Source organism: Saccopteryx leptura, chromosome 5, assembly GCF_036850995.1.
Source record: "Saccopteryx leptura isolate mSacLep1 chromosome 5, mSacLep1_pri_phased_curated, whole genome shotgun sequence".
Lineage (NCBI taxonomy): Eukaryota > Metazoa > Chordata > Mammalia > Chiroptera > Emballonuridae > Saccopteryx > Saccopteryx leptura.
The window spans coordinates 104,825,671-104,841,615 of NC_089507.1; the positions used below are offsets into that span (position 1 = coordinate 104,825,671).

General features: G+C 38.5%; 1 pseudogene; it reads right to left on the bottom strand.

Annotated features, from left to right (window-relative positions):
* The window catches only part of LOC136406533 (cilium assembly protein DZIP1-like), a 76,082-nt pseudogene that overhangs the window by 49,563 nt on the left and 10,574 nt on the right, over nt 1-15,945 (bottom strand).

Below are 15,945 nucleotides of genomic sequence, written 5' to 3' on the forward strand. Positions count from 1 at the left end.
CAAAAAGTTCAAGAGGAAGGAAGACTTCCAAGCTCCTTTTACGAGGCAAGTATAATTCTGATTCCAAAACCAGGCAAAGACAACACAAAGAAAGAAAATTATAGACCAATATCCCTGATGAATTTGGATGCTAAAATCCTCAACAAAACATTAGCAAGCCCGATCCAGCAATATATGAAAAAAAAATCATACACCATGATCAAGTGGGATTTATTCTGGGGAGGCAAGGCTGGTACAATATTTGTAAATCAATCAATGTGATTCATCACATAAACAAAAGGAAAAAGAAAAACCACATGATAATTTCAATAGATGAAGAAAAAGCATTTGATAAAATCCAGCATCCATTCATGATTAAAACTCTCAGCAAAGTGGGAATACAGGGAACATACCTCAACATGATAAAGGCCATCTATGACAAACCTACAGCCAACATCATACTCAATAGTCAAAAGTTAAAAGCAATCCCCTTAAGATCAGGAACAAGGCAGGGGCGGCCCCTTTCACCACTCTTATTCGACATAGTTCTGGAAGTTCTAGCCACAGCAATCAGACAAGAAAAGGAAATGAAAGGCATTTAAATTGGAAAAGAAGAAGTAATACTATCATTATTTGCAGATGATATGATATTGTATATAGAAAACCCTGAAGTCTCAGTCAAAATACTACTAGACCTGCTAAATGAATTCAGCAAGGTGGCAGAATATAAAACTAATACTCAGAAATCAGAGGCATTTTTTATACACCAACAATGAACTCTCAGAAAGATGCCTGACCAGGCAGTGGCACAGTGGATAGATCGTCGAACTGGGATGCGGAAGGACCCAGGTTTGAGACCCTGAGGTTGCCAGCTTGAGCGTGGGCTCATCTGGTTTGAGCAAAAGCTCAGCAGCTTGGACCCAAGGTCGCTTGCTCGAGCAAGGGGTTGCTTCGACTGCTGAGGGCCCACTGTCAAGGCACATATGAGAAAGCAATCAATGAACAACTAAGGTGTCACAACGAAAAGCTGATGATTGATGCTTCTCATCTCTCTCTGTTCCTGTCTGTCTGTCACTGTCTATTCCTCTTTCTGGCTCTCTGTTTCTGTTAAAAAAAAAAAGAAAAAAAAAAAAAGAAATTAAGGAAGCAATCCCCTTCACCACTGCAATAAAAAAAAATAAAGTACCTAGAAATAAATTTAACCAGGGAGATTAAAGACTTGTACTCAGAAAATTATAAAACATTGATAAAAGAAATCAGGGAAGATACAAACAAGTGGAAGCATATACCGTGCTCATGGTTAGGAAGAATAAACATCATTAAAATGTCTATATTACCCAAAGCAATTTATAAATTCAATGCAATACCAATTATAATACCAATGTCTTACTTCAAAGATATAGAACACATATTCTAAAAATTTATATGGAACCAAAAGAGAACACGAATAGCCTCAGCAATCTTGAAAAGAAAGAATAAAGTGGGAGGTATCACACTTCCTGATATCAAGTTATAGTACAAGGCCATTGTACTCAAAACAGCCTGATACTGGCATAAGAACAGGCATATAGATCAATGGAACAGAACAGAGAACCCAGAAATAAACACACAGCTCTATGGACAACTGATATTTGACAAAGTAGGTAAGAGCATACATTGGAGTAAAGACAGCCTCTTCAACAAACGGTGTTGGGAGAATTGGACAGCTACCTGCAAAAAAATAAAACTAGACCACCAACTTACTGCATTCAGAAAAATAAGCTCAAAATGGATAAAAGACTTAAATGTAAGCCATAAAACCATACGCATCTTAGAAGGAAATACAGGCAGTAAGCTCTCTGACATCTCTCGCAGCAATATATTTGCCGATTTATCTCCACGGGCAAGGGAAATAAAAGACAGGATAAACGAATGGGACTATATCAAAGTAAAAAGCTTCTGCACAGCTAAAGAAAATAAGAACAGAATAAAAAGACAAACTAAACAATGGGAGAATATATTTGACAATATGTCTGATAAGTGGTTAATAAGCAAAATTTATAAAGAACTTGTAAAACTCAACACCAGGAAGACAAACAATCCAATCAAAAACTGGGCGAAAGAAATGAATAGACACTTCTCCAAAGAGAACATACAGATGGCCAATATGCATATGAAGAAATGCTCAACATCACTAATCATTTGAAAAATGCAAATTAAAACCACAATGAGATATCACCTCACACCAGTCAGAATGGCGCTCATCAAGAAAACAACACAGAATAAGTGCTGGCGAGGATGTGGAGAAAATGGAACCCTCCTGCATTGCTGGTGGGAATGCAGACTGGTGCAGCCATTGTGGAAAACAGTATTGAGATTCCTCAACAAATTAAAAATTGAACTGCCTTTTGACCCAGCTATACCACTTTTAGGAATATACCCCAAGAACACCATAGCACTGTTTGAAAAGAAGAAATGCACCCCCATGTTTATGGCAGCATTGTTCACAACAGCAAAGATCTGGAAACAGCCCAAGTGTCCTTCAGTGGACGAGTGGATTAAAAAGCTTTTGTACATATATACTACGGAATACTACTCAGCCATAAGAAATGATGACATCAGATCATTTACAACAACATGGATGGACCTTGATAACATTATACTGAGCGAAATAAGTAAATCAGAAATAAACTAAGAACTCTATGATTCCATACATAGGTGGGACATAAAAATGAGACTCAGACATGGACAAGAATGTGGGGTTACAGGGTAAGGGGGAGGAGAGGGAGGAGGTTGGGGGAGGGGCACAAAGAAAACCAGTTAGAAGGTGACAGAAGACAATTGGACTTTGGGTGATGGGAATGCAGCATAATCAAATGTCAAAATAACCTAGAGATGTTTTCTCTGAACATATGTATCCTGATTTATCAATGTTACCCCATTAAAATTAATTAAAAAATACTTGATGTGGTTAAACTCTAATTTACATATGTGAATATGTACCAAGAATAGTTATTCTGTTTTTGAAAAACTATATTTAGATTAAAATATGAGTATTTAAAAAATTTTACTGTATTGTGTATGGACATATGCTATTTCAATATTTTAGAAGGGATTTATTTTTGAAAATCAGTTTTAAAAATCTTTGTATAGGTCTATCAATTTAGTAAGCCAATTTGGTGATAAATAAATAAATTTAAATTATTTTTAATATCTTTACTCTTAAAAGTGTCCCAGCTTAGATGACTAAAATATATGTATGGTCACTCTACCTGTGACTTTGCAATTTTACTTTATGGATAGGTCCAGCTGAAATGTGTACATATAAGCAACATAAGACACATGCAAGAATGCTTATTTGTCATAACTTCAAACTGGAAACAATCAAATAATCAAAAATAGAATGGATAAGCAGCTATGGAGACACTTTAAGATAATCTGCAAGGCTTTCAGACCACCTCCCTGTGATTCTTCCCTCAGTCTCTAAGACACACTGCTAGCACCTTCGTTAGTACTTAAGAGAACTCTGAGACCCATGCCTTCATCCTGACTATTCCACCTGCTCAAGACTTCTGGGTGGAGCCAGACACAAAGCTGAGTGTGAATTCAGTTCACTGAGCAGTCACTGCTCTGTTTCCTTTCTTCCCAGGCCCTCGTCTAATCCTGCCATTGGAGATGCAGTTTTGCAGTGAGTGGCTAGGCCAGATCCCACGTCAGTCTTGGAGAGCTGGGGCTAGGCTTTTAATGTTTTGCTGTCCCTCTAGATCAGCTCAGAAAATAGAAGGAATAGGACAGTCTCACAAAGAATTTAATGTTTCCTCACCAGATGACTTCTATTCTTATTTCCAGCTTGGAACATGACTCTGTGTTTCATGCTTCCAAGTAACAAAGTGAGAAGCATCAGCACCCTCTGTGAACCCCTGGGCAGAGACAAGGATAATTTCCAAAGGTGGCTAAGGCACAGGGGAGAGGGGGCCGCAAGGAAACTACCCCTGCCCTTCCTCAACGGTGAGCTTAGCTTCCACAAGTGCTACTGCTTTCCCAGTCTTCTTTACTGAGAAAACTTCTTTCTTAAAAATTTTAAAATGTAAGCTGAAAAACATCATACTGGTGACTTACCAACCTTCCCAGAAGTGGAAAAATTAATGTTTGGAGAAGTTACATGATTTGCCTTTTCAGTATCCCCTTAGTGGTTGTAATGCTGGTGGCCAAGGCCAGGCAAGTTCACATTGGATTCGGACAGATGGCAGAGAAACTGTGGAGCCAGAAAACATTAGGCCATACCTATTTATTGTAGGCTTGCCAGGACAGGTGAGCAAATAAACAAACAAAAACAAAACAAAAATAAAGTGCAAATGAACAAAGGAAAATCTACTAGTCACAGTAAGGACAAGGGAGCAAGGAAAACCGTACCTCACGGTGGCAGGAGAGGGATCTGAAAGAATCGCTGCCAAGGGGCAGCATCCATAGCTTATATAGGCTATGCGCATGTGCCTTGGCCACGTGCTCAGGTACTAATCAAGCAAAGTCTTGCAGGTGCTTGCAGCTGGTAAACCCACGAGCAAGCCTAACGCAGCTGCCTCACAAGGTAAAGTCAGGACAGAGTGGCGTGCAGAAGCCTGAACATTTGCAGCAGCTTTAGGGGCCAATGGGCTCCCTGTTCAGATGGAGCCATATTGAAACCAGCTGGGCTGGAAGTATTTACACCACAGAACTAGGCAAAAGCTGCACACCTGGGCTCTTTCTGTCTCCCAGAAGGCTGATCGTTAAGCCTTTGCCAGTGCGCCTCTCCTTAGCACCCTAAATTCCACTTGCCAGTGCACCTCTCTTTAACACCCTAAATTCCACTTTATGCCACACCATTCTGAAATAAGTCATTTTAAGACTGTCTTTTGGTAAGCAATAGTATAGTATAGTAGTTTGTAAACAACAAAACAAAACTTTACTGTAGGGCAGCTGTGTTAGGCTGGCTTGCTGGCTTACCAGCTACAAGCACTTTGCCTGATAGGTACGTGAGCATGTGGCAGCACCATGTGCATATGGTCTATATAAGGCTAAAGGTGCTTGCATTCAGGAGATTGCGGATGGTGGATCGTGGATTGCCTGGTGAAGGGCCATTCTTGCTGTTTGTTTGCCTGACCTCACCTGCCATTGCATGACTTGATTAAACGGGAATGGCCCAATGCTTTTTGGCTCCACAGTTTTTCTATCTGCCTGAAACCAATGTGGACCTGCCTGGCCTTGGCCACCAGCGTTACACTTACCATTTGAAATGCTTTTACACCATTGCTATGTGTTGGGCAGCTGTGTTAGGCTTGCTTGCAGGGTTACCAGCTGCAAGCACTTTGCTTAATTAGTTAGTGTGTGAGCACGTGGTAGAAGCACGTGTGCATAGCCTATATAAGCTATGGGTGCTTCCCCTGGGCGGCGATTCTCCCAGATTGTTCTCCCAGATTGTTCTCCCACCTCGTGAGGTGCGGTTTTCCTTGCTATCTTCCCCTGACTGAGAATAGCAGATTTTCCTTCGTTTATTAGCTCTTTCCCTCTTGTTGTTTATTTGCTCACCTGTCCTGGAGAGCCTCCGTTTCCAATAAACAGGTATGGCCTGATGCTTTCTGGCTCCACAGTTCCTCTACATCTGCCCGAATTCAATGGGAACCTGCCTGGCCTCCACCACTGACATTACACTATGTTACACGTTCCACTTGACTACTTTAATTAGTGTTAAGGAATAAAATTAATACGTTAATTACAAAAGCTTTTCTGAGGCACTGTACTTTTATATTTCATGAATCACATCAGCCTACTTCATGGGACATTTCTGTGTAAAGTTATTGAGGGCTCAGCAGATGGCGCTGCGACACTGCCTTTTTAGTCAGTTTTCAGAATTCTTGCTTTCTGGGACACTCATCAGAAACTTGTAATATTCTTAGAATAGGAGTTGAGAGAGAAACCCAGATCTCTTAACCTAGTTTCAAACAGGTACCAACTAAGATTCTAAGTCTCCTTTGTTTTTTTCAAATCCTTTAAAATTCTATGCCTTGAGTAAGTAGAGATATTGTCTAAACATCCATTCCTTAGGCATTTATCTTTAATACCTCTTATCAGATGATCTGAAGGTGGTATGCTATTATTTTCTCTCCAGGTCCTACAATTCAGATGGGTAAATAAATCTCCTCCTCATAACTTCTTTATTATTTTTTTCTACATGAAAAACAACAAAGTCCAGAGAAGTCGTTTTACTCTGAAAATTGAGTTTTGCCTGCCAGAAAACTGCCTTGCAATTTTTAAAATACCACTAACATTAAAAAATAACAAAAACTCTATATGATGAGTGAATGAAGCTGGTTGTTAGCAGCATCTTTCCTGCCACCTGTAGGCCCATCACTGGAGCAATTAATAGGCATCTTGTTCCATTTTTTCTTTTGTCTAACATATTATTAAATTTGGGGGGATACAGTGATGTCTGAGAAATGGCGGCATGAGAGATACTGCTCATCCCTCCCCCTAAAATTTCAACAAATTTTATAACTATATGCAGAGAAAAAAAACCGAGATGAACCTGAAATATACACACATGGGATAGACAAAGGTATGATCATGCAAGAAGGTGGGTTGAAGAAAAAATAATACCAGAGGACTGAGTCTTTCTCCTTCCTCATGGAGAAACAGGGAGGCACTGTTTGGGCAGGCTTTGTCTCAGACCCGAAGTAGCCGGGAAAAGAGTCTGGGGGTAAGGAGCAGAGTAAGGGGCAATGACCAAGAATGGGGAGCAGGGCCACTTCCCAGCATCTGCTGCACCCATGATTGCAGGGCTGAGTTATTACAGGCATGAGGTGCACACAAAGTCAGTGGCAAGCTCCCCAAAACTGCAGATGAATACCTTGTGAAGATCAGCCCACAGGACACTGGGGCGTGCCTGATCTACCCACCCGACTGGCACAATTTAGCTTTGTGGCACCAGACACACTTGATCTGGGATATGGGATCTGTGCCCCACCAGCTCTGAAGCTTGGGGCTTGCCAGAAGGAGTTTAACGGGTGTGGATGGGAAGCCCCTGATCTGTGATCTCTGCCGCAGCTGCTCCCGAAACTCAGGGACACTGGCTTGTGGCGCACACCCCCGGCACAGTCCAGGGCTGTGCCTGGAGAGTTTAGAGTAATATTGGGGTAGGGACTGGACTCTGTCACCACAGCCTCCTGGTTCCTCATTGTTCCCCTTGCTGTGAAAACAGCAGTGGTGGCAGACCCCCCTCCACTAGGTCCCCAGGCTGCTCTTTCCTGTGAGAGGTGGGGGTACCCAGAGAGTAGACCCACACTGCTCTGTGGAGATGAGGGGGGAGGGCCCTGGAGGACCCTGGTCAGCCAGTGCCGGTATCATAAAGTTGCAAAGCCCTAGCAACAAGCCCCTCCTACCAACGTGACAACTCTGCCTTCATCATTATAAAGGTGACAGCTAGGCCTTAGCAGATCACCCAAGAATCTCACAGAGGCAAATATTGTAGTGCAGCACCCCCTGCCAGAAAAAGAAATAATTATTTCTTAACAATATCACCCGCAAATGCCATCAAGGAAAAAAAAGTCAAATATGGATACACAAGACAGAGATGTAGCTCAGATAGATGATGAAAAAATCTCCAGAAAAAAAAAAGTCTTAATAACATGGAAACCTTGGAGCTTAATGACAGAGAATTCAAAATTAAAGCTCTACAAATACTCAATAAGATACAAGAAAACACTGAAAGGCAATATAGTGAGCTCAAAAAACAACTTAATGAACAAAAAGAGTACTTCACCAAGGAAATTGAAACTATAATAAAGAACCAAACAGAGATGAAAAACTCAAACATGAACTGAAAAATGAGGTAATAAGCTTAGCCAATAGAACAAACCAGATAGAGGAGAGAATCAGTGACATTGAAGACAGGCAACTAGAGATACTACAGAGAGAAGAAGAGAGAGACTCATGAATTACAAAAAAACAAGAAAGCCCTATAAGAATTGTCTGACTCCATCAGGAAGAGCAATATAAGAATAATGAGTATATTAGAAGACAAAAAGAGAAAAAAGGAAATGGAGAACATATTGAAACAAATAATTGATGAGAACTTCCTAAACCTGTGTAAAAAGAGCCTCGAATCCAAGAAGCAAACAGAACGCTAAGTTACTTCAACCCAAACAGACCTACTCCAAGGCACATTGTAATGAAATGATCACAAATCAGTGACAAAGAAAGAATCCTCAAGGCAGCTAGTCGAAGAAGGATATACCATATAAAAGAAGGCCCATTAGGCTATCATCAGATTTCTCAGCAGAAACACTGGAAGCTAGAAGAGAGTGGACCCAACATTTAAAGTACTGAAAGAGAGGAACTACCAACCAAGAATACTATATCCATCAAAGTTATCCTTCAAACATGAAGGGGAAATTAAAACATTTACAGACATACAGAAGCTGAGGGAATTTATCACCAGAAAACCCCCACTACAGGAAATACTAAAGGGGGTTATCCAACCAGATATAAAGAACAAAACAAGATAAAATTACAAGTAAAATTTTCTTAACAAAACCACAATAAAAACAAGGATAATCTATGACAACAATTACCTAAAAAGGAAGAGGTCAAAGATCAGCAGTACCAAAGGAGGATGGAGTGCAGAAGCACTTATGAGATAATGGACTCTAATAAATATGATAATTTTCTTCTATAACCTAATGGTAGTCACCCCTGAACATGCCACTACCAAAACACATTGCTTAAAAAAAGAAATAGAAGATAGAAGTATGGAACACCACCAAACAAATGACAGAAAAACAAAAGAAGAAGAACCAAACAAGACACAAAGCTATCAGAAAGCAGTATATAAAATGGCAACAGGAAATTCTCAAGTGTCAATAATTACACTAATTGTAAATAAATTGAACTCACCAATCAAGAGACAGAGTAGCAGATTGGATCAAGAAGCAAAACCCAGCTGTATGCTGCCTTCAAGAGACACATCTAAGCTACAAGGATAAAACTAGATTCAAAATGAAAGATTGGAAAATGATTCTCCAAGCAAATAATATCCAAAGAAAAGCAGGAGTAGCTATACTCATATCTGACAATGTTGACTACAAGACAACAAAGGTAACCAGAGATAAGGATGGACATTTCATAATGATAAGGAGGACAGTGTATTGAGAAGACATAACACTCCTTAATATATATGCACCAAACCAAGGAGGACCAAAATATATAAGACAACTACTAACTGATCTAAAAGTGCAAACCAAAAAAAAAATAACCATAGTTAGAGACCTCAATACAATATTGATGGCTTTATATTGTTCATCCAAACAGTAAATCAATAAAAAATACCAGCCTTAAATGAAACACTGGAATTAATGGACATAATAAACATCTATAGGACATTTCATCCCAAAACATCAGAGTATACATTTTTCTCCAGTGTACATGGAACATTCTCAAGAATAGACCATATGCTGGGCCACAAAACCAACATCAACAAATTCAGAAAGATTGAAATTATACCAAGAATATTCTCTGACTATAAGGCTTTGAAACTAGAATTCAACTGCAAAAATGAAGTAAACACACCCACAAAAATGTGGAAATTAAACAACATACTTCTAAAACATGAATGGGTCAAAGAAGAAATAAAAGAAGACGATCAAAAGATATATACAGACAAATGAAAATGATAACACGACTGTATGGCCAGTAGCCACGGCCACCATCAGAGCCACCCGGACCGTGCAGGTTCACATTTGATTCGGACAGATGGTAATGAAACAATGGAGCCAAGAACTGTTGGGCCATTAGCTTTAATCCTAGCTTGCACCCGGTGGGCAAGAAATACACACAGTGGGAAAACACTTCCCTTTCCATTCAGGGTTCCCAAAGACACTGACTTATCCGGATTTCCTAGAATCAAAGGTTTGTACCTCACCAGCCATATTCACCTCTGTTCCCCATCTCCTTCTCTCTGCACAAATTCGCTTCTCTTTCAGCATTCTGCCATCTTAGCTGCTTCTCCCCTCCTCCATGTGGCCTTTCTCTGCTCTCCTTTATAGTGTAATAGTGTAGAAATCAAAACCTTTAATCCAATATACAAATCAGGAAGTCTTTGATACAAAGGCACTTATCTGAGGCATAAATGGGATTCCTCATAAGAGTGCACTACCTCCTATCATGCAACAGTCAAGGGTGTGGGGAAAAGCTTAGTTTTGAAAAGATCTTAGTATTAAAAGGGTGGGAAAGGCTTAGTCTTAAAACCAAGTCTTAGACTATAATAACCCTGCTTACAGCCTGTCCCCCACATCCAATGCAAACTATAAGCGAGCAAACATATATATCATATTTACAAACTTATTTGACCAACACATGACATATCACAATCTCTGGGATGCAGCATTACATGCTTATATGAAAAAGTAAGAGAGAGCTCAAGTAAACAACCTAACATCATATCTTAAGGAACTAGAAAAAGAAGAACAAAGGCAAACCAAAACCAGCAGAAGAAAGGAAATAATAAAAATTAGAGCAGAAATAAATAAAATAGAGAATAGAAAAACTATAGAAAAAATTAATACAACAAAGAGCTGGTTCTTTGAAAGATCAATAAAATTGACAAACCCCTGGCAAGATGCACTAAGGAAAAAAGAGAAAAGACACATATAAACAAAATCCAAAATGAAAGAGAAATGACCACAGATGTCATAGAATACAAAGGATTCTCATAGAATATTATAAAAAATTATATGCCACCAAATTCAACAATCTAGAAGAAATGGATAAACTCCTAGAACAATACAATCTTCTAGCTGAATTACAAAGAAGTAGAAAGCCTAAATAGACTGATAAGCAGGGAGGAAATAGAAACAACTATCAAAAACCTCCCCCAAAATAAAAGTTCGGGACCAGATGAATAGACTAGTGAATTCTACCAAACATTTAAAGAATTGATTCCTATTCTTCTCAAAGTATGCAAAAAAATTGAAGAAGTAATACTTCCAATCACATTTTATGAAAAGGCCAGCATAACCCTCATACCAAAACCTGGCAAGGACAACACAAAAAAGAAAACTACAGACCAATATCTCTAATGAATACAGATGCAAAAATCCTAAACAAAATACTAGCAAATTGAATACAACAACACATCAAAAAAAAATTCATCATGATCAAGTGGGATTCATCCCAGAATCACAAGGATGGTGTTTACATACATAAAACGATTAACATAACACACCATATTAATAAAACAAAGAACAAAAACCATATGATCCTATCAATAGTTGCAGAAAAGGCATTCGATAAAACACAACATCCTTTTATGTTTAAAACACTCAACAAAATGGGTATAGAAGGAAAATACCTCAACATAATAAAGGCCATTTACAACAAACCATCAGCTAACATTATACTAAATGGTAAAAAACTGAAAACTTTTCTCTAAAATCAGAAATAAGACAAGGTTGACCAATCTCTCCCCTCCTATTCAACATAGTGCTAGAAGTTCTAGTCAGAGCAAACAGACAAGAGAAAGAAATCAAAAGCATTCATATCAGGAAAGAAAAAGTAAAGGTTTCACTTTTTGCAGGTGATATGATTCTGTATGTAGAAAACCCCAAAGACTCCACAGAAAAGCTATTAGAAACAATAAATCAATATAGTAAGGTAACAAGATACAAAATTAATATACAGAAGTCTATTGCTTTCTTATATGCCAACAATGAAGCCTCAGAAAAAGAACTCAAAATCATCATCCCTTTTAGAGTAGCAACAAAAAAAATGAAATACCCTGACCTGTGGTGGCACAGAGGATAAAGCATCGACCTGGAACCCTAAGGTTGCTGGTTCAAAACCCTCACTTGTCTGGTCAAGGCACATATGGGAGTTGATGCTTCCTGCTCCTCCCCCCCCCTTTCTCTCTGTCTCTCTCTCTTCTCTAAAATGAATTTTAAAAAAGCACTAAAAAAAAATACCTAGGAAGAAACATAACAAAGAATGTAAAGGACCTATACACTGAAAACTACAAAGCATTATTAAAGGAAATTGAAAAAGACACAATTAAATGGAAAATTATTCCTTGCTTATGGATAGGAAAAATAAATATAGTTAAAATGGCCATACTACCCAGAGCAATATACAAATTTAATGCAATTCCCATCAAAATTTCAATGTCATTTTTTAAAGAAATTGAACAAAAAATTATAAGGTTTATATGGAATCATAAAAAATCTTGAATAACCAAAGTAATCCTATGGAAAAAAGACGAAGCTGGAGGCATTACAATACCTGACTTCAAACTATACTACAGAGCCATGATAATCAGAACAGCAGAAAAATAGACACACAGACCAATGTAACAGAATAGAGAGCCCAGAAATAAAACCACATATATATGGTCAAATCATCTTTGATAAAGGAGCCAAAAACACACAATGGAGAAAAGAAAGCCTCTTTAATAATGGTGCTGGAAAAATTGGAAAGCCACATGCAAAAGAATGAAACTTGACTACAGTTTACAAATTCCTTGCACAAAAATTAATTCAAATGGATCAAAGAACTAAACATAAGATCTGAAACAATAAATTACATAGAAGAAAACATAGGTACTAAACTCATGGACCTTGGCCATAAAAAACATTTTATGAATTTGACTCCAAAGGCAAGGGAAATAAGGGCAAAGACAAATGAATGGGGCTACATCAGACTAAGAAGCTTCTGCACAGCAAAAGAAACTGTCAACAAAACAAATAGGCAACCAACTAAATGGGAGATGATACTTTAAAACAACAGCTCAGATAAGGGACTAATATCTAAAATATATAAAGAACTCACAAAACTCAGCAACAAACAAACAATCCAATAAAAAAATGGGAAGAGGACATGAACAGATACTTCTCCCAAGAAGAAATACAAATGACCAACAGATATATGAAAAAATGCTCATCATCACTAACTATTTGAGAAATGCAAATCAACACTACAATGAGATATTATCTCACACCTGTCAGATTACCTATTATCAACAAGACAGGTAATAACAAGTGCTGGAGAGGCTGTGGAGAAAAGGAAACCTCATTCACTGTTGGTGGGAATGTAAAGTAGTATAACCATTATGGAAGAAAGTATGGTGGTTCCTCAAAAAACTAAGAATAGCTACCAGATGACCCAGCAATTCCTCTACTGGGTATCTACCCCACAAAACTTGAAAACATGAGTACGTAAAGACACATGCACCCCTATGTTGATCGCAGCATTGTTCACGGTGGCCAAGACATAGAAACAGCCAAAATGCCCTTCAATAGAGAATTGGATAAAGAAGATGTGGTACATATATACAATGGAATACCACTCATCCATAAGAAATGATGACATAGTATCATTTATGACAACATGGATGGACCTTAATAATATTATACTCAGTGAAATAAGTAAATCAGAGAAAGCTAAGAACTGTATAATTCCATACATAGGTGGGGCACAAAGTTGAGATTCATGGACAAAGACAGGGGTGCAGTAGTTACCAGGGGGAAGGGAGGGGTGGAGTGGGAGTGAGATGGGGGAAGGAGATGGGCTTAAAGAGAAACAAAATATAGAGTGACAGAAGATGATTTGACTTTGGGTGATGGATATACAGCATAATCAACTGTCCAAACAATGTGGAGATGTTTTCTCTAAATCTATGTGCTCTAATTGACCAATGTCACCCTGTTAAATTTAATTGTTTAAATAAAAATTTTTTTTGGGGGGGGTGGATACTAAAAAGGATAATCTAACAAACCTACGTGCAACTAGCACTCAGTTTAAGAAAGAAAAGATCATGGGTACACTTGAAGACCCTATGTATTATTCCTATTTGATTCATTATCCTTTCTTTCTAGAATTTAGAATTCAGTTTTTTCATTTGTGTCATAGTCATCTTTCCTACTGTTGTTTTAACTTGCTGTTTTTCCTGTTCAAAATTATGATTTGTAAAACTATCTTCATTGATAGCTAGTTTATTCATTTGTACATTTGCACATTGAATGCATTCTCCACACTTTGTTTAAACCATTCATTCTTCCACTGATATGTATTTATATTGTTCCCAACTTTTCACTATTATGGACAACATACATTTTGGTTTATGTATGAGATATTCCTACAAATCTGTACTGTATGCACCTTAGATGTTTCACAACAACAACAAAGCATAAAAAGTGATATCTATAGTCCATGCAGCCAGTTATCTTCCCATTTCCTCATGAAATGTAGCTGTGTTACTTCTCATAGCATTCAATATTTTATTTTATATTAATTTTTGGAGCAAGAAAAGGTTATTGATCACGAAGGCCTAGCTAGAGAAGATGGAAAAACTAATCCTGAATCCATCTTAGAAACAGCTACATAATTTTTTTTAAATTTATTGACTTTAACAAGAGAGGTAGGGGAGGAGGCAGAGAGAGAGAGAGAAAGAGAGAGAAACATAAATTTGTTCTTGTATGTGCCCTTACTGGGGATCGAATGACAACTTCTGTGCTTCTGGACAATGCTATAACCAATCTAGCTATCAGATCAGAGCAGAAAATAGCTACATTTAATTTACAAAATATCCAAGGTGAAGCCTGTTCTGCAGAAAATGTATTGAAAGTCTAAAATAATTGTTTTATAACAACATTCTTTCAGTGTTTCAAAGCCATGGTAAAGGTACTTCTGGAAAATGTATTTAAGATAGGCCTAGCTATATTTTACAGTTTTAAATTTCTATATGAAAATTAAGCCATCTACCCTTAAATTTTCATGGACTCCACTAACTCAATATTAAGTTTACTAACAGCATTTTATAATAAAACATTTCTAATGGAATATCATAGATAAGAAGAAATATGAAGTTTTAATCCAAATCAAAACCTACTATAATATATAAAATTTTCACTTAAAATCTAGTTAGAAAATATACACTGAGACAAAAGGATCCAAGATACTGATGAACAAGGTAGACGTCCCACTAGCCTCCTCCCAGGACCAAACTGGAGTTACAACTAAATTTAAGAATAATCATCTTAAAAAAACAAATCAGGACTAAGTAAAGAGGAGTGTTCTAAGCAAGGATTCACAGAAGAAGCCGCACTGAGACTGGTAGGAAGGGCAGAGATGTAAAAGGGCTGCTCCAGCTCTCACGAGTGGCAGCTTAGGTTCTGGAGGGACATCTCAGCTGTGGGGAGGTTTTCCCTGAGAGGTGTGGATGCTAGGGCCCAGGCCTCGCTCTGCAGCCTAGCGCACGAGAGCCTAGAAGAGGTGCCCACATAGCATTTGGTGGTGAAAAGAGGCGAGGTTTCTGTCAGCCAGTAAGAGATTAGAGTTCTCAGAAACACAGCACACTCTTAAAGGGCCAATGCAGAAAATCTCTTGCACACCCACTTACTGTGGGCTCTAGCAGATGGAGGGCAGAGTAAACTAGTGTAAAAGAGTCTCAGATTGCTAGCCTTAGGGAGAGACACAGTGGGGGCCCCTGTGCTGACTCACTAGCCAGTACCACAGTCACCATCTTTCTTGGGTGGAGCACTCCCCTTAGTGTGGCATCAGCCTGGGGGATAGCGACTACCCCACCTTTAGAATCTCTCCTGTCCCACCCTATGGAGATTGGGCCCTGCTATGAAGAAAGCAGCATTTGCTAGAAAAGAGAGAGCTGAAAAGACTCAGGGGGTGACAGTGACTCAGTTGTCTGGCATTGAGGTGGAGCTTTTCCACCATTTTCCTCAGACAAAAAGACAACCCACACAATAGGAGAATATATTCCCTGATACGTCTGATAGGGGTTAATAACCAAAATTTACAAAGAACTTTTAAAACTCAATACCAGGAAGGTAAAAAATCCAATTAAAAAATGGGCAAAGGATCTGAGGAAATGACTGGTGCTTCTGCCTCAAAGAAAATGCAGTAGAAACTCTCTGGGCCGTTGGCAAGCCAAATCTCTGGGTTTTAGAAGTCACA